The sequence below is a fragment of the Petromyzon marinus genome, unplaced genomic scaffold, assembly GCF_048934315.1.
Source record: "Petromyzon marinus isolate PM22_M1 ecotype Great Lakes invasive population unplaced genomic scaffold, UKy_Petmar_22M1.pri1.0 PM_Scaffold_21, whole genome shotgun sequence".
Taxonomy (NCBI): domain Eukaryota; kingdom Metazoa; phylum Chordata; class Hyperoartia; order Petromyzontiformes; family Petromyzontidae; genus Petromyzon; species Petromyzon marinus.
The window spans coordinates 552,896-576,517 of NW_027423180.1; positions in this window are offsets into that span (position 1 = coordinate 552,896).

Here is a 23,622-nt window from a genome sequence, read left to right on the forward strand (position 1 = left end):
CGAGTAGCAGCACCTACACACAGAAAAAGATCCCCCGTGTAGCCTCTAGCAGGCTGTAGGGGCAAGTGCTGTTATTAGTGAGTAGCAGTGCCTATACACAGAAAAAGATCCCCCGTGTAGCCTCTAGCAGGTTGTAGGGGCAAGTGCTGTTAGTAGTAGCGGGTAGCAGCATCACCTATACACAGACAAAGATCCCCCGTGTAGCCTCTAGCAGGCTGTAGGGGCAAGTGCTGTTACAAGTAGCGAGTAGCAGCACCTACACACAGATAAAGATCCCCCGTGTAGCCTCTAGCAGGCTGTAGGGGCAAGTGCTGTTAGTAGTAGCGAGTAGCAGCACCTACACGCAGATAAAGATCCCCCGTGTAGCCTCTAGCAGGCTGTAGGGGCAAGTGCTGTTATTAGTGAGTAGCAGTGCCTATACACAGAAAAAGATCCCCCGTGTAGCCTCTAGCAGGTTGTAGGGGCAAGTGCTGTTAGTAGTAGCGGGTAGCAGCATCACCTATACACAGATAAAGATCCCCCGTGTAGCCTCTAGCAGGCTGTAGGGGCAAGTGCTGTTACAAGTAGCGAGTAGCAGCACCTACACACAGATAAAGATCCCCCGTGTAGCCTCTAGCAGGCTGTAGGGGCAAGTGCTGTTAGTAGTAGCGAGTAGCAGCACCTACACGCAGATAAAGATCCCCCGTATATCCTCTAGCAGGCTGTAGGGGCAAGTGCTGTTAGTAGTAGCGAGTAGCAGCACCTATGCACAGACAAAGCTCCCCCGTGTAGCCTCTAGCAGGCTGTAGGGGCAAGTGCCGTTAGTACTATCGAGTAGCAGCACCTATACACAGACAAAGATCCCCGTGTAGCCTCTAGCAGGCTGTAGGGGAAAGTGCTGTTAGTTGTAGCGAGTAGCAGCACCTACACACAGACAAAGATCCCCCGTGTAGCCTCTAGCAGGCTGTAGGGGCAAGTGCTGTTACTAGTAGCGAGTAGCAGCACCTACACACAGATAAAGATCCCCCGTGTAGCCTCTAGCAGGTTGTAGGGGCAAGTGCTGTTAGCGAGTAGCGAGTAGCAGCACCTACACGCAGATAAAGATCCCCCGTGTAGCCTCTAGCAGGCTGTAGGGGCAAGTGCTGTTAGCGAGTAGCGAGTAGCAGCATCTATGAAGGCCGGCGCTGTGGCACACACAGAGGGCGTGGGTGGCCAGCACCACCACGCCCGGCCGCCTTTGTCTCCCGGGTGGCGATATTTACACACCGCACCAGGTACTCATTTGAGGCTGAGTCGACCGAGGGGAGGGCCAGGACCGGTTGCTCAGATAAACGCAGTCCCTGCTGTTGGCCGTGGTTTTTTTCGGTAAAGTCACGCAGGTAAAAAAAAGTAGAATAAAATAAATATAAAATATCACGACGTTTCCATCGCAACACCAAGCGGTCGTCCTCAGGTGGAAAAAAATTAATCCAGCAGGGGAACAGCTGAACCAGGAAGAAACACAGCGAGAGAGCTGTTACAACAACAAGACTTTATATATATGTGTTGTCGAAGGGCGAGCAGGCAGGGTCTGAGCTGGAAAGGAATTCCATCCCTGCATGCAAGCGCGTCAGTTGTGTTAATGGGGGAGATCAGGGAGAGAGAGAGAGATTAGGGAGAGAGATTAGCATGAACTGGGCTTCCGTCGTCGCATAAGAGTATCGCCCCTGCATATGCACGCAACAGCCGCGTTAATGGGAGAGTATCACTATGTTGATGGGAGAGATTATGCAAGAGAGATTAGTGGGATGAGCAGGTTAATATATACACACACACTCACACACGTCCGCAACAATAACAACCGCCATTCGCCACTAAGTGGCGGTGACATCACCACGGCGCTTGTGCCAGGCCATGTGCATGTTGAGGCCAAAGTGAAGTGTCGAACGCTCGCTGGCAGGAGGTCACGGGGCAGATCCAGCAGGTGCCACGGGTCGACTGACTGAGATGACTGCTGGCTGATGCACCACCTGTGCCCCCTACTGTGCCAACCTGCTGTGCTTTGGCCACCCGGTTTCAGCAGCAGTGCGTCCAACTCTTCCTCTGAGCAGCTATTACCAAATCATTGGCATACGTAACATGGTTGACCAATAGGGAGTCATCCGTTGACCGTACCTGGGCATCGATCAGCCTCCCATTATATCTGTACCAGATGTAAATTCCTCTGGTACAGCCATCGAAGGCTTCACAAACTACGTGGTCGAAATAAATGTGAAATAATGTGGGAGGCAGAGGACATCCCTGTCGCACCCCAAGGTGAACAGGGAATGGCTCTGACTCCAGTCCACGTAGTTTTACCTGGGCCCGCTCACCAATATGAAGGTCCTTAATCATCGTGAGCAGAGAGTCAGGGACTCCGAAAGCACAAAGAACAACCCAGAGCCCAGGCCTACTGATGGTTTCATAGCTCTTGACCAGGTCAATAAAGCAGAGATGTAGGTCTTGTTGGAATTCCCTACACCTCTACTGTAACAAACGGACATAAAATATGGCATCTGTGCAAGACCGCCCTTTCCTGAAACCACATTGGGGCTCCGCAAGCCTCCCCTCAGCGTGCCTGGCAAGGCGATGTTGAATAATCCTTGCCAGGACCTTTCCCGGCACACTGAGGAATGAAATGCCCCTGTAGTTTTTAAAGTCTGTGCGGTCCTGCTTCTTAAAGAGGGGGACCACTAGGACATCCTTCCAATCCTGCGGAACCCGTCCAGTGGCCCAGACTGTTGTTATGATGTCATGTAGGGCAGTCTGTGCACAAACGCCACCCTCCCTCAGCATTTTGCTTGGGAGATCACCTCTGCCCGGTGCCTTTCCTGGTCTCAGACTCTGGATCGCCTTCAGTACTTCCTCAACAGATGACACCTCAGCCAGCCACTCACAAGGGGTGACAACCTCCTCCAATATTTGAGGCACCACAGCCTCAGCAGGGTCAACCCCACTTTGTCCCACGTTTTGCCAGGCTGAGGGATTCCCCCTTCCCCAGGACCTCACAGAAATGCTCAGCAAATCTGCAAACCCGTTCCTGGGGGTCGGAGATTGGATCACCGTTGTTTACCCTAACGATGGTAATATGTGTGGCGATGCAGGTTACTTTTTTTGATGTAGTTAAATAGAGATTTGTGATCGCAAGCCATTGAGGCAGACTCCATCTCCTCAGAAACCCACGACCACCACCCCTCACCCCCCTCTGTGCCCCCCCCTTTATCCCCCTCCGTGCCCCCCCTCACCCTAGCTGGGATCCAGAACGCCGCATGACACCGGAGCAGGCGCTGGCTCACGGCTGGCTCCAGAGCGACGACACCGTCAGCCCCAGCGACGACCTCCCCACCACCAGCCGGGCCCTCCCCACCACCAGCCGGGCCCTCCCCACCACCAGCCGGGCCCTCCCCACCACCAGCCGGGCCCTCCCCACCACCAGCCGGGCCCTCCCCAGAGCTGTGAAGCCACGGTGAGGCTCTCTCTGTGTGTATGGGTCTCTATGAGTATGGGTCTCTATGAGTATGGGTCTCTATGAGTATGGGTGTCTGTGGGTCTCTATGAGTATGGGTCTCTGTGGGTCTCTATGAGTATCGGTCTCTATGAGTATGGGTTTCTATGAGTATGGGTCTCTGCGGGTCTCTATGAGTATGGTCTCTGTGAGTATGGGTCTCTATGAGTATGCGTCTCTGTGAATCTCTGTGGGTGTCTATGAGTATGGGTCTCTATGAGTATGGGTCTCTATGAGTATGGGTCTCTATGAGTATGGGTCTCTGTGAATCTCTGTGGGTGTCTATGAGTCTGTAGAAACTCGTGATGGGCAAGTCCACTCCTGGGGGTGGGGACCGACTGTGACCTCTGGCCGTAGTCGCGGGATGCTGACGTGGTGGTGCTGTGGTGCTGCTGCCTCTCTCTCCACAGAGCTCAGCCGGAGAAGAGGCTCCCATCATCATCATCATCATCCTCCTCATCGGAGGATGAGGAGGAGGAGAAGGAGGAGAAGGATGAAGAGAAGATGGAGGAGAAGGAGGAGAAGATGGAGGAGAAGGAGGAGGAGAAGATGGATGAGAAGGAGGAGGTGGAGGAGAAGGAGGAGGAGAAGATGGAGGAGAAGGAGGAGGTGGAGGAGAAGGAGGAGGAGAAGTTGGAGGAGAAGGAGAAGGAGGTGGTGGTGGTGGCCGTGGTGCAAGAGGTCGAGACGAAGGAGTTGGAGGAGGAGACAGAAGAGAACAAGGAGAAGATGGAGAAGATGGAGGAGGTGGAGATGTGGCAACAGAAGAAGGAGGAGGAGGAGGAAGAGGAGAAGAAGAAGAAGAAGAGGAAGCGAGGGGGCTTGGCCCAACTGGGCAGGGCGCTCCGGTCGCTCTTCGGCCGCCTGCTGCTGTGTGGTGGACGGCCCACGGCAGAGTAGCGGCGTGGTGGTGGTGGTGGAGTCGGTGCCATCCACCACCACGAGCAGCACCACCACCGCAAGCACCACCCACCCACCCCATAACACCACACTCACCACACACCCAGCCACACACACCCAGCCCACACACACACACTCACCCCACACACACACACTCATCCCACACACACTCACCCCACACACACACTCACCACACTCACACCACACCAGACACTCACACACACCCAGCCACACACCACACAAGCCCCACACTCACCCCACACACCACATACATACACGCACCATACACTCGCCACACACACACTCACCACACACACACTCACCACACATACACTCACCCCACCCACACCGCACCACGCACCACACACACACCCAGCCACACACCACACACAATGATCCCACACACACACTTACCCTACATACACACTCACCCCACACACACACTCACCCCACACACACACACTCACCCCACACACAAACACTCACACCACACTCTCCGCACCAGACACCACACACACACTGATCCCACACACATACTCACCACACACATATTCACCACACACACGCACCACACACACACTCACCCCACACACTCCCGTGGGAAATAGCTGTGGCAGAAGACGAAAGAGTGGAAACCCAGACATGGACTGGACACAGCCACTCTGACTGCACTCACCACACACTCAGCCCACCACACGCTCACCACAAACTCAGCCCAGTAGCCTACCCAGGGCCCCCTTACCCCGGGACTCCAACCCATGCTGGTTTTTATCCGGTGGCAGTCCTCAAAGGAGAAGGATGAGGGAGGGAGTGACCTCGCCACACGGTTTCCAGGACATGGGGAGGGGGAAGGGAGGCCTGGTGCAGGCACTGGACGAGAAGCGTGCCTAGGCCCTGACACGTGAAGTTTGTTAAGAAAAAAAGTTATAATTTAATCATATATAGCTCTGTACATAATATCGTAGTTTTGAATGTAATTATTGTAAATATTATAATTATTGTAAGAATGTTTTGTTCTTCTAAGAGCGTTGTTATTGTGCATAATGTCATCATATAGCTCTGTACATAATATCGTAGTTTTGAATGTTTTATTGTAAATATAATTATTGTAAGAATGTTTTGTTCTTCTAAGAGCGTTGTTATTGTGCATAATGTCATCATATAGCTCTGTACATAATATCGTAGTTTTGAATGTTTTATTGTAAATATAATTATTGTAAGAATGTTTTGTTCTTCTAAGAGCATTGTTATTGTGCATAAAGTCATCGGGACGTGAGATGACCTTGCGGACGTTGATTTTGTGGGGTTTGGTGCCGTCGATTGTCAGTGACGTGTGGGGTCTGGGTTCATCTTTGCCGTGTCACTGGGGTTTATAATGGACAGGTAGGGTGGGTTTATAATGGACAGGTAGGGTGGGTTTATAATGGACAGGTAGGGTGGGTTTATAATGGGCAGGAAGGGTGGGTTCATCTTGACCGTGTCACTGAGGTTTATAATGGACAGGTAGGGTGGGTTTATAATGGACAGGTAGGGTGGGTGTATAATGGGCAGGTAGGGTGGGTTTATAATGGGCAAGTAGGGTGGGTTCATCTTGGCCGTGTCACTGGGGTTTATAATGGGCAGGTAGGGTGGGTTTATAATGGACAGGTAGGGTGGGTTTATAATGGGCAGGTAGGGTGGGTTTATAATGGGCAGGTAGAGTGGGTTTATATTGGGCAGGGAGGGTGGGTTTATAATGGAAATGTAGGGTGGGTTTATAATGGGCAGGTAGATTGGGTCTATAATGGGCAGGTAGGGTGGGTTTATAATGGACAGGTAGGGTGGGTTCATAATGGGCAGGTAGGGTGGGTTTATAATGGACAGGTATGGTGGGTTCATCTTGGCCGTGTCACTGGGGTTTATAATGGGCAGGTAGGGTGGGTTTATAATGGGCAGGTAGAGTGGGTTTATAATGGGCAGGTAGAGTGGGTTCATAATGGGCAGGTAGTGTGGGTTTATAATGGGTAGGTAAGGTTGGTTTATAATGGGCAGGTAGGGTGGGTTTATAATGGCCAGGAGGAGGAGCTTGGCCCAACTGGGCAGGGCGCTCCGGTCGCTCTTCGTCCGCCTGCTGCTGTGTGGTGGACGGCCCACGGCAGAGTAGCGGCGTGGTGGTGGTGGTGGTGGAGTCGGTGCCATCCACCACCGCGAGCAGCACCACCACCGCAAGCACCACCCACCCACCCCATAACACCACACTCACCACACACACCCAGCCACACACACCCAGCCCACACACACACACTCACCCCACACACACACACTCATCCCACACACACTCACCCCACACACACACTCACCACACTCACACCACACCAGACACTCACACACACCCAGCCACACACCACACAAGCCCCACACTCACCCCACACACCACATACATACACGCACCATACACTCGCCACACACACACTCACCACACACACACTCACCACACATACACTCACCCCACCCACACCGCACCACGCACCACACACACACCCAGCCACACACCACACACAATGATCCCACACACACAATTACCCTACATACACACTCACCCCACACACACACTCACCCCACACACACACTCACCCCACACACAAACACTCACACCACACTCTCCGCACCAGACACCACACACACACTGATCCCACACACATACTCACCATACACATATTCACCACACACACGCACCACACACACACTCACCCCACACACTCCCGTGGGAAATAGCTGTGGCAGAAGACGAAAGAGTCGAAACCCAGACATGGACTGGACACAGCCACTCTGACTGCACTCACCACACACTCAGCCCAGTAGCCTACCCAGGGCTCCCTTACCCCGGGACTCCAACCCATGCTGGTTTTCATCCGGTGGCAGTCCTCAAAGGAGGAGGATGAGGGAGGGAGTGACCTCGCCACACGGTTTCCAGGACATGGGGAGGGGGAAGGGAGGCCTGGTGCAGGCACTGGACGAGAAGCGTGCCTAGGCCCTGCCACGTGAAGTTTGTTAAGAAAAAAAGTTATAATTTAATCATATATAGCTCTGTACATAATATCGTAGTTTTCAATGTTTCATTGTAAATATTATAATTATTGTAAGAATGTTTTGTTCTTCTAAGAGCGTTGTTATTGTGCATAAAGTCATCATATAGCTCTGTACATAACATCGTAGTTTTGAATGTTTTATTGTAAATATTATAATTATTGTAAGAATGTTTTGTTCTTCTAAGAGCGTTGTTATTGTGCATAAAGTCATCATATAGCTCTGTACATAATATCGTAGTTTTGAATGTTTTATTGTAAATATAATTATTGTAAGAATGTTTTGTTCTTCTAAGAGCGTTGTTATTGTGCATAAAGTGATCATATAGCTCTGTACATAATATCGTAGTTTTGAATGTTTTATTGTAAATATAATTATTGTAAGAATGTTTTGTTCTTCTAAGAGCGTTGTTATTGTGCATAAAGTCATCGGGACGTGAGATGACCTTGCGGACGTTGATTTTGTGGGGTTTGGTGCCGTCGATTGTCAGTGACGTGTGGGGTCTGGGTTCATCTTGGCCGTGTCACTGGGGATTATAATGGACAGGTAGGGTGGGTTTATAATGGACAGGTAGGGTTGGTTTATAATGGGCAGGTAGAGTGGGTTTATAATGGCCAGGTAGAGTGGGTTTATAATGGACAGGTAGGGTGGGTTTATAATGGGCAGGTAGAGTGGGTTTATAATGGCCAGGTAGAGTGGGTTTATAATGGCCAGGAGGAGGAGGAGGAGAAGAAGAAGAGGAAGCGAGGGGGCTTGGCCCAACTGGGCAGGGCGCTCCGGTCGCTCTTCGGCCGCCTGCTGCTGTGTGGTGGACGGCCCACGGCAGAGTAGCGGCGTGGTGGTGGTGGTGGAGTCGGTGCCATCCACCACCACGAGCAGCACCACCACCGCAAGCACCACCCACCCACCCCGTAACACCACACTCACCACACACACCCAGCCACACAAACCCAGCCCACAGACACCCACTCACCCCACACACACACACACTCACCCCACACACACTCACCCCACACACACACTCACCCCACACACACCCTCACCACACACACTCACCCCACACACAAACTCACCCCACACACACACCCTCACCACACACACTCACCCCACACACACACTCACCCCACACACACACCCTCACCACACACACTCACCCCACACACACACTCACCCCACACACACACCCTCACCACACACACACTCACCCCACACACACACCCTCACCACACACACACTCACCCCACTCACACACACACTCACCACACACACTCACCCACACACACACTCACCCCACACACACTCACCCCACACACTCCCGTGGGAAACAGCTGTGGCAGAAGACGAAAGAGTGGAAACACAGACATGGACTTGACACAGCCACTCTGACTCAGCCCACCACACACTCACCACACACACCCAGCCCACACACACCCACTCACCCCACACACACACACACTCACCCCACACACACTCACCCCACACACATACTCACCACACACACATTCACCACACACACTTACCACACACACTCACCCCACACACTCCCGTGGGAAATAGCTGTGGCAGAAGACGAAAGAGTGGAAACCCAGACATGGACTGGACACAGCCACTCTGACTGCACTCACCACACACTCAGCCCACCACACGCTCACCACACACTCAGCCCAGTAGCCTACCCAGGGCTCCCTTACCCCGGGACTCCAACCCATGCTGGTTTTCATCCGGTGGCAGTCCTCAAAGGAGGAGGATGAGGGAGGGAGTGACCTCGCCACACGGTTTCCAGGACATGGGGAGGGGGAAGGGAGGCCTGGTGCAGGCACTGGGCGAGAAGCCTGCCTAGGCCCTGCCACGTGAAGTTTGTTAAGAAAAAAAAGTTATAATTTAATCATATATAGCTCTGTACATAATATCGTAGTTTTGAATGTTTTATTGTAAATATTATAATTATTGTAAGAATGTTTTGTTCTTCTAAGAGCGTTGTTATTGTGCATAAAGTCATCATATAGCTCTGTACATAATATCGTAGTTTTGAATGTTTTATTGTAAATATTATAATTATTGTAAGAATGTTTTGTTCTTCTAAGAGCGTTGTTATTGTGCATAAAGTCATCGGGACGTGAGATGACCTTGCGGACGTTGATTTTGTGGGGTCTGGTGCCGTCGATTGTCAGTGACGTGTGGGGTCTGGGTTCATCTTGGCCGTGTCACTGGGGTTTATAATGGGAAGGTAGGGTGGGTTTATAATGGACAGGTAGGGTGGGTTTATAATGGACAGGTAGGGTGGGTTCATCTTGGCCGTGTCACTGGGGTTTATAATGGACAGGTAGGGTGGGTTTATAATGGGCAGGTAGGGTGGGTTTATAATGGACAGGTAGGGTGGGTTTATAATGGGCAGGTAGGGTGGGTTCATCTTGGCCGTGTCACTGGGGTTTATAATGGGCAGGTAGCGTGGGTTCATCTTGGCCGTGTCACTGGGGTTTATAATGGGGAGGTAGGGTGGGTTTATAATGGACAGGTAGGGTAGGTTATAATGGACAGGTAGGGTGGGTTTATAATGGGCAGGTAGGGTGGGTTTATAATGGGCAGGTAGGGTGGGTTTATAATGGGCAGGTAGAGTGGGTTAATAATGGGCAGGTAGAGTGGGTTTATAATGGACAGGTAGGTTGGGTTTATAATGGGCACGTAGAGTGGGTTCATAATGGACAGGTAGAGTGGGTTAATAATGGGCAGGTAGAGTGGGTTTATAATGGGCACGTAGAGTGGGTTCATAATGGACAGGTGGGGTGGATTTATAATGGGCAGGTAGGGTGGAATGGCGATTGGATGCCTTCCCCACGTAAGATGGCGGTTAGGTGCCTTCCCTATGCAAGATGGCGGTTGGGCGCCTTCCCTTGGTCCCTTTCCAAATAGATTGGTCCCTTTCCACGTTAATGGGTCTCTTTGTGAGTCTGTGAGCGTATGTTGTGAGTCTTCCGGCGTCCGTTGCGAGTCTGCGGGTGTCCGTTGTGAGTCTTCCAGCGTCCATTGTGAGTCTGTGGGTGTCTGTTGTGAGTCTGTGGGTGTCCGTTGTGAGTCTTCCGGCGTCCGTTGTGAGTCTGCTTGTGTCCGTTGTGAGTCTGTGGGTGTCTGTTGTGAGTCTGTGGGTGTCTGTTGCGAGTCTGTGGGTGTCCGTTGTGAGTCTGCGGGTGTCCGTTGTGAGTCTGTGGGTGTCCGTTCTGAGTCTGCGGGTGTCCGTTGTGAGTCTGTGGGTGTCTGTTGCCAGTCTGTGGGTGTCCGTTGTGAGTCTGTGGGTGTCCGTTGTGAGTCTGCGGGTGTCTGTTGCCAGTCTGTGGGTGTCCGTTGCGAGTCTGTGGGTGTCCGTTGTGAGTCTGTGGGTGTCCGTTGTGAGTCTGTGGGTGTCCGTTGTGAGTCTGTGGGTGTCCGTTGCGAGTCTGCAGGTGTCTGTTGTGAGTCTGTGGGTGTCTGTTGTGAGTCTGTGGGTGTCCGTTGTGAGTCTGTGGGTGTCCGTTGTGAGTCTGTGGGGGTCCGTTGTGAGTCTGTGGGTGTCTGTTGCCAGTCTGTGGGTGTCCGTTGTGAGTCTGTGGGTGTCCGTTGTGAGTCTGCGGGTGTCTGTTGCCAGTCTGTGGGTGTCCGTTGCGAGTCTGTGGGTGTCCGTTGTGAGTCTGTGGGTGTCCGTTGTGAATCTGTGGGTGTCCGTTGTGAGTCTGTGGGTGTCCGTTGTGAGTCTGTGGGTGTCCGTTGTGAGTCTGTGGGTGTCTGTTGTGAGTCTGTGGGTGTCCGTTGTGAGTCTGTGGGTGTCCGTTGCGAGTCTGTGGGTGTCCCTTGCGAGTCTGTGGGTGTCCCTTGCGAGTCTGTGGGTGTCCCTTGCGAGTCTGTGGGTGTCCGTTGTGAGTCTGTGGGTGTCCGTTGTGAGTCTGTGGGTGTCCGTTCTGAGTCTGCGGGTGTCTGTTGTGAGTCTGCGGGTGTCTGTTGTGAGTCTGTGGGTGTCCATTTTGAGTCTGTGGGTGTCCGTTGTGAGTCTGTGGGTGTCTGTTGTGAGTCTGTGGGTGTCTGTTGTGAGTCTGTGGGTATCCGTTGTGAGTCTGTGGGTGTCCATTGTGAGTCTGTGGGTGTCCGTTGCGAGTCTGTGCGTGTCTGTTCTGAGTCTGCGGGTGTCCATTGTGAGTCTGTGGGTATCCGTTGTGAGTCTGTGGGTGTCCATTGTGAGTCTGCGGGTGTCCATTGCGAGTCTGTGGGTGTCCGTTGTGAGTCTGCGGGTGTCCGTTGTGAGTCTGTGGGTGTCCATTGCGAGTCTGTGGGTGTCCGTTGTGAGTCTGCGGGTGTCCGTTGTGAGTCTGTGGGTGTCCGTTGTGAGTCTGTGGGTGTCCGTTGTAAGTCTGTGGGTGTCCATTGTGAGTCTGCGGGTGTCCGTTGTGAGTCTGCGGGTGTCTGTTACCAGTCTGTGGGTGTCCGTTGCGAGTCTGCGGGTGTCCGTTGCGAGTCTGCGGGTGTCCGTTGTGAGTCTGCGGGTGTCCGTTGCGAGTCTGCGGGTGTCTGTTGTGAGTCTGTGGGTGTCTGTTGTGAGTCTGTGGGTGTCCGTTGTGAGTCTGTGGGTGTCCGTTGTGAGTCTGTGGGTGTCCGTTGTGAGTCTGTGGGTGTCTGTTGCCAGTCTGTGGGTGTCCGTTGTGAGTCTGCGGGTGTCCGTTGCGAGTCTGTGGGCGAGTGCCTGTGTAAGTCTGCCGGTCCCCCATGCTACGTGGAAACTCCTTTCCCGCCCTGCACGCGAGCCGAGTCCGCGGTGCAACGTTCGGCGATGCGACGGGGGAATCGCCTCGCCCCGTGGAGGCGGGAACAGGTGGGGCCCCGGGCCTCTGTCGCCATTTCCCGGCATCTGCCTGTGCCTGCGGTGATCCACCAACCCTCGCCTGGTTTGCAGGCGCCTGTCCACCCCCTCGCCTTCCCCAAACCGCAACGGCACCAAACAAAGGCGCCTCGATTATTCCCTTACTCCCCGTCACGTCGACCTCTTCTTGACATCGGAAATAAAAGTTCCGTGTGTAATACTTTTTTTTCTCTTTGGGGTCGTCCATAAATGACGTCACGCGATTTTTGAGGATTTTTAACACCCCCCCTCAAATATGACGTCACAAAGCTCTGCCCCCCCCCCCCACACACCCTCCCCCCAAAAAAACATTTCCATTTTGAAAATAAAACATGCTTCAAATCGCTTAAAATTATTGTCACTGTAGTGTGTATTTAACGTGGCGCTGCACTCGGATGTTGTAGGAGAAAACGTTTATTAAAAAGTATTTTTAATTAAGTAGAAAGTGTCGTCTGTATTTGTTGAAAGTTTTGATGTGACGTCACATTTCTCAAACCCCGCCCCCTTCCTCGTCACACATCGTCACAAATCTCTGACCCCTCCCCACCCCCCCTCCTAGGTGCGTGACGTCATTTATGGACGGCCCCTTATTGAGCACCCCCATCAGCCACAGGCGGCCGTTGTGGCACTTGTGCAGAATGTTTGGGAGTGCCGATTTCCCAGAGAGCTCCCCCTAGAAGTGGGCGACTTCTGTCGGCGCGCTTCCCTACCTAAGATGGCGGGTGGGCAACGTCCCTACCTAAAATGGCGACCAGGAGTCTTCACTGCCTAAAATGGCGGTTGGGCGTCTTTCCTGCCGAATATGGCGGTTGGTTGCCTTCAAACAAGATTATGCTGAAGGGAAGCAATAAAATAATTAAATATATAAAACAATTAAATTCTCACGACGTTTCGACTGCAACACAAGCAGTCATCATCGGGTGTGAAAACCAACGTCAAGAAACATTTGAAAGACGTGGGGGTTTGTATTTATTTATTTTTAAACATTAGCACCACGGACAGCGATTTGACAGTTTGTTTAGATGGACGAGTCCATCTATGTTCGGAAAAGAGGAGGGGGGAGACGAAAAATTAATGTATGCTGTCTGAAAGCCACCGTAAGCGTGAACAATCGATTAAGACCCGAAATGGTGTATCAAATCCTTCCAATGATTGCTAAGCCATAATCCATCTGAAAAAAAACGCCACTTTTTACAAATTTTCTTGCTGTGGTTTTCACACCTGATGATGATTGCTTGTGTTGCGGTCGTAAACGTCGTGATAATTTTATTGTTTTACATTTTTATTATTTTATTGTTTCCCTTCTACGTGGTGACTTTACCGAAAGAACCAAGAATATGAATCCCTGCAGTCACGAACGCTTTAAATCAAAATTTAAGATGGAAGATTTTCACCATTCCGACCTAAGCTGGCGGTTGGGTGCCTTCCTTACGCAAGATGGCGGCTGGGAGCCGGCACCTCACTCACCCACCCACTAATTTACCTACCCACCCACTTATTTACTCACCCACCCACTAACTCGCCCACACTCAATCATCTGTCCACCCACTCATTTACTCACCCACCCACTCGTTCACTCACCCACTCCCTCATTCACTCATCTGTCCACCCACTCATTCACTCACCTGTTCATTCACTCACCCACCCACTGATTCACTCACCCACTCATTCATTCACTCACCCACCCACTCATACACTCACCCACCCGTTCATTCACTCACCCACTCATTCACTCACCCACTCATTCACTCACCCACCCACTCATTCACTCACCCACTCATTCATTCACTCACCCACCCACTCATTCACTTACCCACCCGTTCATTCACTCACCCACCCACTCATTCACTCACCCACTCATTCACTCACCCACCCACTCATTCACTCACCCACCCACTCATTCACTCACCTACCCGCTCATTCATTCACCCATCCGCTCATTCACTCACTCACCCACTCATTAACTTACTCACCCACTCATTCACTCACCCACCCACTTATTCCCTCACCCACCCACTCATTCACTAACCCACCCACCCACTCACTCACCCACCCGTTCATTCACTAACCCACCCACCCACCCACTCACCCACCCATTCATTCACTCACCCACCCACCCACTCATTCACTCACCCATCCACTCATTCACTCACCCATCCACTCATTCACTCACCCACCCACTCACCTCCTCGCCCCTCCCCTCAACCCCCTCGACCCTCCCCCTCACATCACCCACCCCCTCCCCTCAACCCCCCTCGCCTCAACCCCATCGCCCCTCCCCTCAACCCCCTCCCCTCAACCCCCTCACCCCTCCCCTCAACCCCCCTCGCCCCTCCCCCTCACCACCACCCCCTCCCCTCAACCCGCCTCGCCTCAACCCCTTCACCCCTCCCCTCAATTAGTCGCTTAGCGACAAATTGAGGGGAGGGGTGAGGGGGGGTAAATGGGGTGACGTCACACGTCTATAAAAGCGCGGGAAACCCCTCCCCCAGCGATGGCGGCTGTCTCTGAGGCGGTCTCGCGGCCTCGTCCGATGGCGCCTCGAGCACCGCGGGGGCCACGCGGATCGACATCGGTGAGGGGGGAATCTGTGCGTCTCGTTGCTCCTCACCACCTCCTCACCACCTCGTCAACCTCCTCACCCATCACCTCGTCCCCCTCCTCACCCATCACCTCGTCTCTCTCCTCACCCATCACCTCGTCAACCTCCTCACCCATCACCTCACCTCGTCCCCCTCCTCACCCATCGCCTCACCTCGTCTCCCTCCTCACCCATCGCCTCACCTCGTCTCTCTCACCCATCACCTCACCTCGTCCCCCTCCTCACCCATCACCTCACCTCGTCAACCTCACCCATCACCTCATCAACCTCCTCACCCATCACCTCGTCTCCTCACCCATCGCCTCACCTCGTCTCTCCCCACCCGTGAGGGTGAGTGGTGGGTGGGTGTGAGAGTGGTGGGTGGGTGTGAGAGTGAGTGGTGGGTGGGTGTGAGAGTTAGTGGTGGGTGGGTGTGAGAGTGAGTGGTGGGTGGGTGTGAGAGTGAGTGGTGGGTGGGTGTGAGAGTGAGTGGTGGGTGGGTGTGAGAGTGAGTGGTGGGTGGGTGTGAGAGTGAGTGGTGGGTGGGTGTGAGAGTGAGTGGTGGGTGGGTGTGAGAGTGAGTGGTGGGTGGGTGTGCGAGTGAGTGGTGGGTGGGTGTGCGAGTGAGTGGTGGGTGGGTGTGCGAGTGAGTGGTGGGTGGGTGTGCGAGTGAGTGGTGGGTGGGTGTGCGAGTGAGTGGTGGGTGGGTGTGCGAGTGAGTGGTGGGTGGGTGTGCGAGTGAGTGGTGGGTGGGTGTGCGAGTGAGTGGTGGGTGGGTGTGCGAGTGAGTGGTGGGTGGGTGTGCGAGTGAGTGGTGGGTGGGTGTGAGAGTGAGTTGTGGGTGGGTGTGAGAGTGTGAGAGTGAGTGGTGGGTGGGTGTGAGAGTGAGTGGTGGGTGGGTGTGAGAGTGAGTAGTGGGTGGGTGTGAGAGTGAGTAGTGGGTGGGTGTGAGAGTGTGAGAGTGAGTGGTGGGTGGGTGTGAGAGAGTGGAGAGTGGGTGTGGGTGGGTGTGAGTGAGTGGTGGGTGGGTGTGAGTGAGTGGTGGGTGGGTGTGAGTGAGTGAGTGGTGGGTGGGTGTGAGTGAGTGAGTGGTGGGTGGGTGTGAGTGAGTGAGTGAGTGGTGGGTGGGTGTGAGAGTGAGTGGTGGGTGGGTGTGAGAGTGAGTGGTGGGTGGGTGTGAGAGTGAGTGGTGGGTGGGTGTGAGTGAGTGGTGGGTGGGTGTGAGAGTGAGGAGTGAGTGGTGGGTGGGTGTGAGAGTGAGTGGTGGGTGAGTGGGTGGGTGTGAGAGTGAGTGAGTGGTGGGTGGGTGGGTGTGAGAGAGTGAGTGGTGGGTGGGTGGGTGTGAGAGTGAGTGAGTGGTGGGTGGGTGTGAGAGAGTGAGTTGTGGGTGGGTGGCTGAGAGTGGTGGGTGGGTGTGAGTGGTGGGTGGGTGTAAGTGGTGGGTGGGTGTGAGTGAGTGGTGGGTGGGTGTGAGTGAGTGGTGTTTGGGTGTGAGTGAGTGGTGGGTGGGTGTGAGAGTGAGTGGTGGGTGGGTGTGAGTGGTGGGTGGGTGTGAGTGAGTGGTGGGTGGGTGTGAGAGTGAGTGGTGGGTGAGTGGATGGGTGTGAGAGTGAATGGTGGGTGTGAGAGTGAGCGAGTGGTGGGTGGGTGTGAGAGAGCGAGTGGTGGGTGGGTGTGAGAGTGAGTGGTGGGTGGGTGTGAGTGAGTGGTGGGTGGGTGTGAGTGAGTGGTGGGTGAGTGGGTGGGTGTGAGCGTGACTGGTGGGTGAGTGGGTGGGTGTGAGAGTGAGTGAGTGGTGTGGGTGGAGAATAGTGAGTGGTGGGTGGGTGGGTGTGAGAGTGAGTGGTGGGGGAGAGTGAGTGGTGGGTGGGTGTGAGTGAGTGGTGGGTGGGTGGGAGGTGTGGAGTGAGTGGTGGGTGAGTGGGTGGGTGTGAGAGTGAGGAGGGTGGGTGGGTGTGAGAGTGAGTGAGTGGTGGGTGGGTGTGAGAGTGAGTGAGTGTGGGTGGGTGTGAGAGAGTGAGTGGTGGGTGGGTGGGTGTGAGAGTGAGTGAGTGGTGGGTGGGTGTGAGAGAGTGAGTTGTGGGTGGGTGGCTGAGAGTGGTGGGTGGGTGTGAGTGGTGGGTGTGAGTGTGGGTGGGTGGGTGTGAGTGGTGGGTGGGTGTGTGTGAGTGGTGGGTGGGTGTGAGTGAGTGGTGGGTGGTGTGAGTGAGTGGTGTTTGGGTGTGAGTGAGTGGTGGGTGGGTGTGAGAGTGAGTGGTGGGTGGGTGTGAGTGAGTGGTGGGTGGGTGTGAGAGTGAGTGGTGGGTGAGTGGGTGGGTGTGAGAGTGAGTGAGTGGTGGGTGGGTGTGAGAGTGAGCGAGTGGTGGGTGGGTGTGAGAGAGCAGGTGGTGGGTGGGTGTGTGAGAGCGAGTGGTGTGTGGGCGATTGGCATTTGTTGCAATAAAGTTCCACATTCATAACCAGAGACCCACGGAGACACCCATAGATTAGGGGCCGTCAATGAATGACGTCACGCACCTGGGGGGGGGGGGGGTTCAGACATTTGTGACGATGTGTGACGAAGGGGGGGGGGTGGGGTTTGAGAAACGTGACGTCACATCCAAATGCGCAATTTTAAATGAATATAGAATCTGTTACATCCTCCTCCCCCACGGGGGGGGGGGTGGGGTTTGAGAAACGTGACGTCACATCCAAATGCGCAATTTTAAATGAATATAGAATTGTTACATCAACACTAATTATACTCCTACAACATCAGAGTGCAGCGCCACATTAAATACGCACTACAATAGTTTGAAGCACGTTTTATTTTCAAAATGGAAATATGGTTTTGGGGGGGGGGGCGTGGGGGGCAGAGCTTTGTGACGTCATATTTGAGGGGGGGGGCGTCAAAATTGTCCAAAATCGCGTGACGTCATTTATGGACGCCCCCTTATCTACGTTTGGCTCCTTTACGGTGTGCGAAAGGAGCTCAACACGCACGCACACACAAAAACCCTGTCACCCTGTGTTGCGTTTTATGTTTCGTCGCGCAGCAGATTCCAGTGCTGTTGTTGCAGAAGTAGCATCAGCAGCTGGTTCACCTGCTTGTGGCTTGCAGGAGGGGGTGGCACTCCGCCAGCTCGTCCACCTGGACGGGCCGGTGAGTCCCGGCCTCGATCGCCCGCTCGCGCACTCACTCACCCCTCTGAGCATTCGCCCACTCACTCACCCGCTTGCCCGCTCACTCGCGCGCCGCTCTCGGCGCTCGCGAATTTGCTCGCTCGCTCGCTCGCCCACTCATTCCTCCAAGCACTCGCTCACCCACTCGATCACACATTCACTCATCCCTCCAAGCACTACCTCACTCACTCACCCACTCGCTCGCCCACTCATTCCTCCAAGCACTCGCTCACTCACCTACTCGATCACACATCCACTCATCCCTCCAAGCACTACCTCACTCACTCACCCACTCGCTCACTCGCTCACCCCTCCGAGCGCTCACCCACTCAGCACCCGCCAGCTCGCCCGTTTGCTCACTCACCCCTTCAGGCACTTGCTCACTCGCGTATCCACTCACTCATTCACCCGTACACTCATTCATTCACTCACCCACTCGCTCGCTCATCCATCCACTCATTCACCCGTACACTCATTCATTCACTCACCCACTCATTCATCCCTACACTCATTCATCCCTACACTCACTCATTCATACATACACTCATTCACTCATTCATACATACACTCATTCACTCACTCATCCATACACTCATTCACTCACTCATCCACTCATCTACTCATGCTGCTGCTATTGCTGCTACTGTTGATGATGATACATTTATACTGTTGCTGCTGATTACGATGCTGATGACGATGATGATGTTGACAACACAGATGATGCTACTTTTGATGAAGCTACTCTGCTACTGTTGGCAATGCTGTTGATGTCCATGCTGCTGACGACGATGCTGCTGATGACAACGCTGATGAAGCTGCTGGTGACGATGATGATGCTAGTCGGTTGCTGCTGCTGATGATGATGATGATGCTAGTCTGCTGCTGATGCTGTTGATGGCGATGCTATTCTGCTGCTGATGATGAAACAGGTATGTACGGAGTTGGTGCAACGTCGAGTTCAACGCGAGGAGCAGGCTGAGAAAATCAGCAGCATCAGCAGCAGGTCAGCGCCAGCCTGCGCAAGGGCGCCAACCGGAGACACAGCCAGCGGCAGCAGGGTGGCAAGGTGAGGGCGGAGAGGGCAGGGTGACGTCACCGCCACTTAGTGGCACATGGCGGTTGTTGTTGTTGTGTCTGTGTGTATTGGTATCTGTGCACGTGTGTGTGTATCTCTGTATCTGTGTGTGTGTATCTGTGTTTTTGTGTGTGTGTGTATCTGCGTGTGATTGTGTGTGTGTGTGTATCCCAGCGACAGGAGACCATGGGTGAAGATGATCTGGGTCTCAGCGGGGCCTCTGCAGAGGACGTGGAAGGAGAGCTGATCCGGCACGTGTGTGAGACCGAGCTTCTGGCAGGTATGGACTCTACCCACCATCACCACCCGTGTCTCACCCCCCCGTGTCTCACCCCCCCCGTGTCTCACCCCCCCCGTGTCTCACCCCCCCCGTGTCTCACCCCCCCCGTGTCTCACCCCCCCCGTGTCTCACCCCCCCGTGTCTCACCCCCCCCCGTGTCTCACCCCCCCCGTGTCTCACCCCCCCCGTGTCTCACCCCCCCGTGTCTCACCCCCCCGTGTCTCACCCCCCCGTGTCTCACCCCCCCGTGTCTCACCCCCCCGTGTCTCACCCCCCCGTGTCTCACCCCCCCGTGTCTCACCCCCCCGTGTCTCACCCCCCCCGTGTCTCACCCCCCCGTGTCTCACCCCCCCGTGTCTCACCCCCCCGTGTGTCACCCCCCCGTGTGTCACCCCCCCGTGTGTCACCCCCCCGTGTCTCACCCCCGCGTGTCTCACCCCCGCGTGTCTCACCCCCCCCCCCCCCCCCGTGTCTCTGTGGGTCTCTGTGGGTCTCTATGGGTCTGTTTTAGCTAAAAGTTAGCATGAACTTGATTGCGGCTAGTACATTGTTAATTAGTTCATAGTTTTCAGTAGTTTTCCGGAAGTTATTATTCTCTTAGTTCATAGTTGGCAGTAGTTTTACGGCAGTTATAGATTTATTAGTTTATATTTAGTAGCAACGTCAGATTTTTTTTTTGCGTATTTCCCAGCGCGGCCGCCGTGGAAGGCCCCTCCGGCTCTCCTCAAGGCCATCGCCAGCATCTTGACGGCCACGAGCGAGCGTTGGTTTTGTGATGGAGGCACGGCAGCACCAGGCCCTGGCCTCCCTCGCCGATCTTCTTCCGCACCTCATAGCGGTAGTGGAGCTGTTCCTGGCGGATCGAGGGAGGCGGAGGCCGGTGGTCAGTCATGGCAATCGGAACGTTTAACGCTCGGTGGCAGCAGCAGTCGGGGACTTCTGCGACCGGCATTATCCACAACGGAGGTTTTTTTTTTAGTTTGGGGTTAGATCGCGTAAATATATAAACGTGTCGTTAAACTACTGAACGCTGTGAAACTTGGGGGGCTGTTTGCCTTTTGGCGTTCTCTCGTCTAACACTGGGTAGTGAGACACTGGGTAGTGAGACACTGGGTAGTGAGACACTGGGTAGTGAGACACTGGGTGGTGAGAACCTGGGTAATGAGACGCTGGGTAGTGAGGCACTTGGTGGTGAGACACTGGGTAATGAGACACTGGGTAGTGAGACACTGGGTGGTGAGACGCCGGGTGGTGAGATGCTGGGTAATGAGACACTGGATAGCGAGACACTGGGTGGTGAGACACTGGGTGGTGAGACACTGGGTAGTGAGACACTGGTAGTGAGACACTGGGTGGCGAGACACTGGGTGGCGAGACACTGGGTAGTGAGACACTGGGTGATGAGACACTGGGTAGTGAGACACTGGGTGGTGAGACACTGGGTGGCGAGACGCTGGGTAGTGAGACGCTGGGGTAGTGAGACGCTGGAGTAGTGAGACGCTGGGGTAGTGAGACGCTGGGGTAGCGAGACGCTGGGGTAGCGAGACGCTGGGGTAGCGAGACGCTGGGGTAGCGAGACGCTGGGTGGCGAGACGCTGGGGTAGTGAGACGCTGGGGTAGTGAGACGCCGGAGTAGTGAGACGCCGGGGTAGTGAGACGCCGGGGTATCGAGACGCCGGGGTATCGAGACGCTGGGGTAGCGAGACGCTGGGGTAGCGAGACGCTGGGGTAGCGAGACGCTGGGGTAGCGAGACGCTGGGGTAGTGAGACGCTGGGGTAGTGAGACGCTGGGGTAGTGAGACGCTGGGGTAGTGAGACGCTGGGGTAGTGAGACGCTGGGGTAGTGAGACGCTGGGGTAGTGAGACGCTGGGGTAGTGAGACGCTGGGGTAGTGAGACGCTGGGGTAGTGAGACGCTGGGGTAGTGAGACGCTGGGGTAGTGAGACGCTGGGGTAGTGAGACGCTGGGGTAGTGAGACGCTGGGGTAGTGAGACGCTGGGGTAGTGAGACGCTGGGGTAGTGAGACGCTGGGGTAGTGAGACGCTGGGGTAGTGAGACGCTGGGGTAGTGAGACACGGCCCTAAAGAAGGCTGTTGTCTCTGGTGTAGACCAATCAGTTTCAAAGACAATGCCACATTATCAGAGCGTGTTTTTGTTTGCATGTTCACCACAAGTGCCGTGTGTGGTTAATGCAGACATGATTGATAATTGTTTTTTTACCCTTTTATCTGGCAACAAACTGACACTTTTTTTTACGAGGAGCCATGTTTGCATTGACCACAATACCTGCGGTCGGAATGCAAACGAAAACATACGACTTTGATAATGTATTGGCACTGTCCTTGAAATTGATTGGTCCACACCCGAGACTTCTTTCCTTAGAGCCTTGTCTCACATTGGTGTTGGACCAGATGAAGCCACAAGGCACACAACTCAAAGACAATGCACCATCAGGGTACGAGAGCTCGGGCTAAGCATTTACACCATTGGAACCTCCTTGGCCAGTAGCAAAATATGATAATTGTTTTTTTTTTACCCTTTTATCTGGCAACAGAGACATGATTCTTTGCAAACAGTTTCTCTTTGGGTCTACATGGGTCTCTATTGGCGTCTCTGTCGATGTGAGCCTCAGGGATGTTGCTGTGGTTGTCGTAGCCGCCGCTCTTGTAGCCACCCCAGGATTTGTCCTCGTCCAGCGTGAAGAACCACACCTCTTGCATGGCTGCCCAGTTCCAACTTCTGGCGACGACTCAGCTGAGGCGCAAAAGAGATCCAGGATTGCTGCACGCGTGACGACAACAATAACAACTTGAACTATAAACTATTTCTATTTTATGAGACCTCCTTTGCCAGTAACAAAATATAGCAATAGGTTTTTACCCTTTTAGCTGGCACAAAAACTGACACCTTTATACAAGGGATCATATTTGCAATAACCACAACAGAAGCAGTTTTGTGCCAGCTAAAAGGGTAAAAACCTATTACTATATTTCTATTTTGTGTATACGCCAGGTAAGACCCCTGCTAGAGCTACGTCATCACCGTCATCATAATCATGTGGAAACTTGGCAATCCACTGAGACACACAGAGACCCATTCTCATAGAGACCCAAGGAGACCAATAGAGACTCGTAGAGACCCTTTCCCATATAGAACCACCGAGACCTACAGAGATCTATACTCCTACATAACCATAGAGACCCATACTAAATCTAAACTATTTTTTATTTGACCAGGTAAGGCCCCACCAAAGTGGCTGATATCAACATCATCATCACGTGGAACTTTATAGTGGCAGCCAAGTACTCTATACCCAAGTAACATGGCCACTGTGAAGTCACCCACGTAACATGGCCACCGTGAAGTCACCCACGTAACATGGCCACCGTGAAGTCACCCACGTAACATGGCCGTGGTGACATCCCCCCATTCACCGTGGCCACTTCCCCTCACTGCTGTTCTCACCTTGAGGCGATTTGCTGCGGATAGAGCCAGTGCCGGCTGCGGACAGCGCACTCCACGTGTTGCCAGAAACTCCCTCCCACGTGCTCCAGCTCTCCTTGTCTACAACAACCGCCATTCGCCACTAAGTGGCGGTGACGTCACCACGACGCTTGTGCCAGGCCATATGAACCTGGAGGCCACACGAAGTGTTGAACGCCCGCTGGCAGGTCATGGGGCAGACCCAAGTGCCACGGGGCGACTGACTGAGCTGACTGAGATGACTGGCTGATGCTCCACCTGTGCTCCCTACTGTGCCAACCTGCTGTGCTTTAGCCACCCAGCGCTCCGCTCATTGTTGTGAGCATCGCTCCTCCGCCCTCTGTTGTTGGAGGGCGACTGCCTCCAACTGCCCAGTAGCGTCCTTCACGAGCCTCCACAGAGGCCGACCTTGACACCGCTGGTACCAGTCATCGGCATGTCCACTCAGCTCCACGTCCTGTACCACATCACTGCATCTCTTCTCTAGCCCGTGCCGTGCCCGTTTAGCCCCCTCGATCCGGCCGAACAAAAGCTGTTTAGGCATGCGGTGGCTGGGCATTGGCTACATGACCCAGGCAACGCAGCCTTGCCTGCCAGAGGAGCTCACCGATGGACCTTGTCCAGATCTTTCAAGGATTTGTGAGCTTGCACAATCCAGCCTGGTTAAACCCAGGATGGATCGTAGGCAGGCTAGCCTAAATGGTTCTAACCG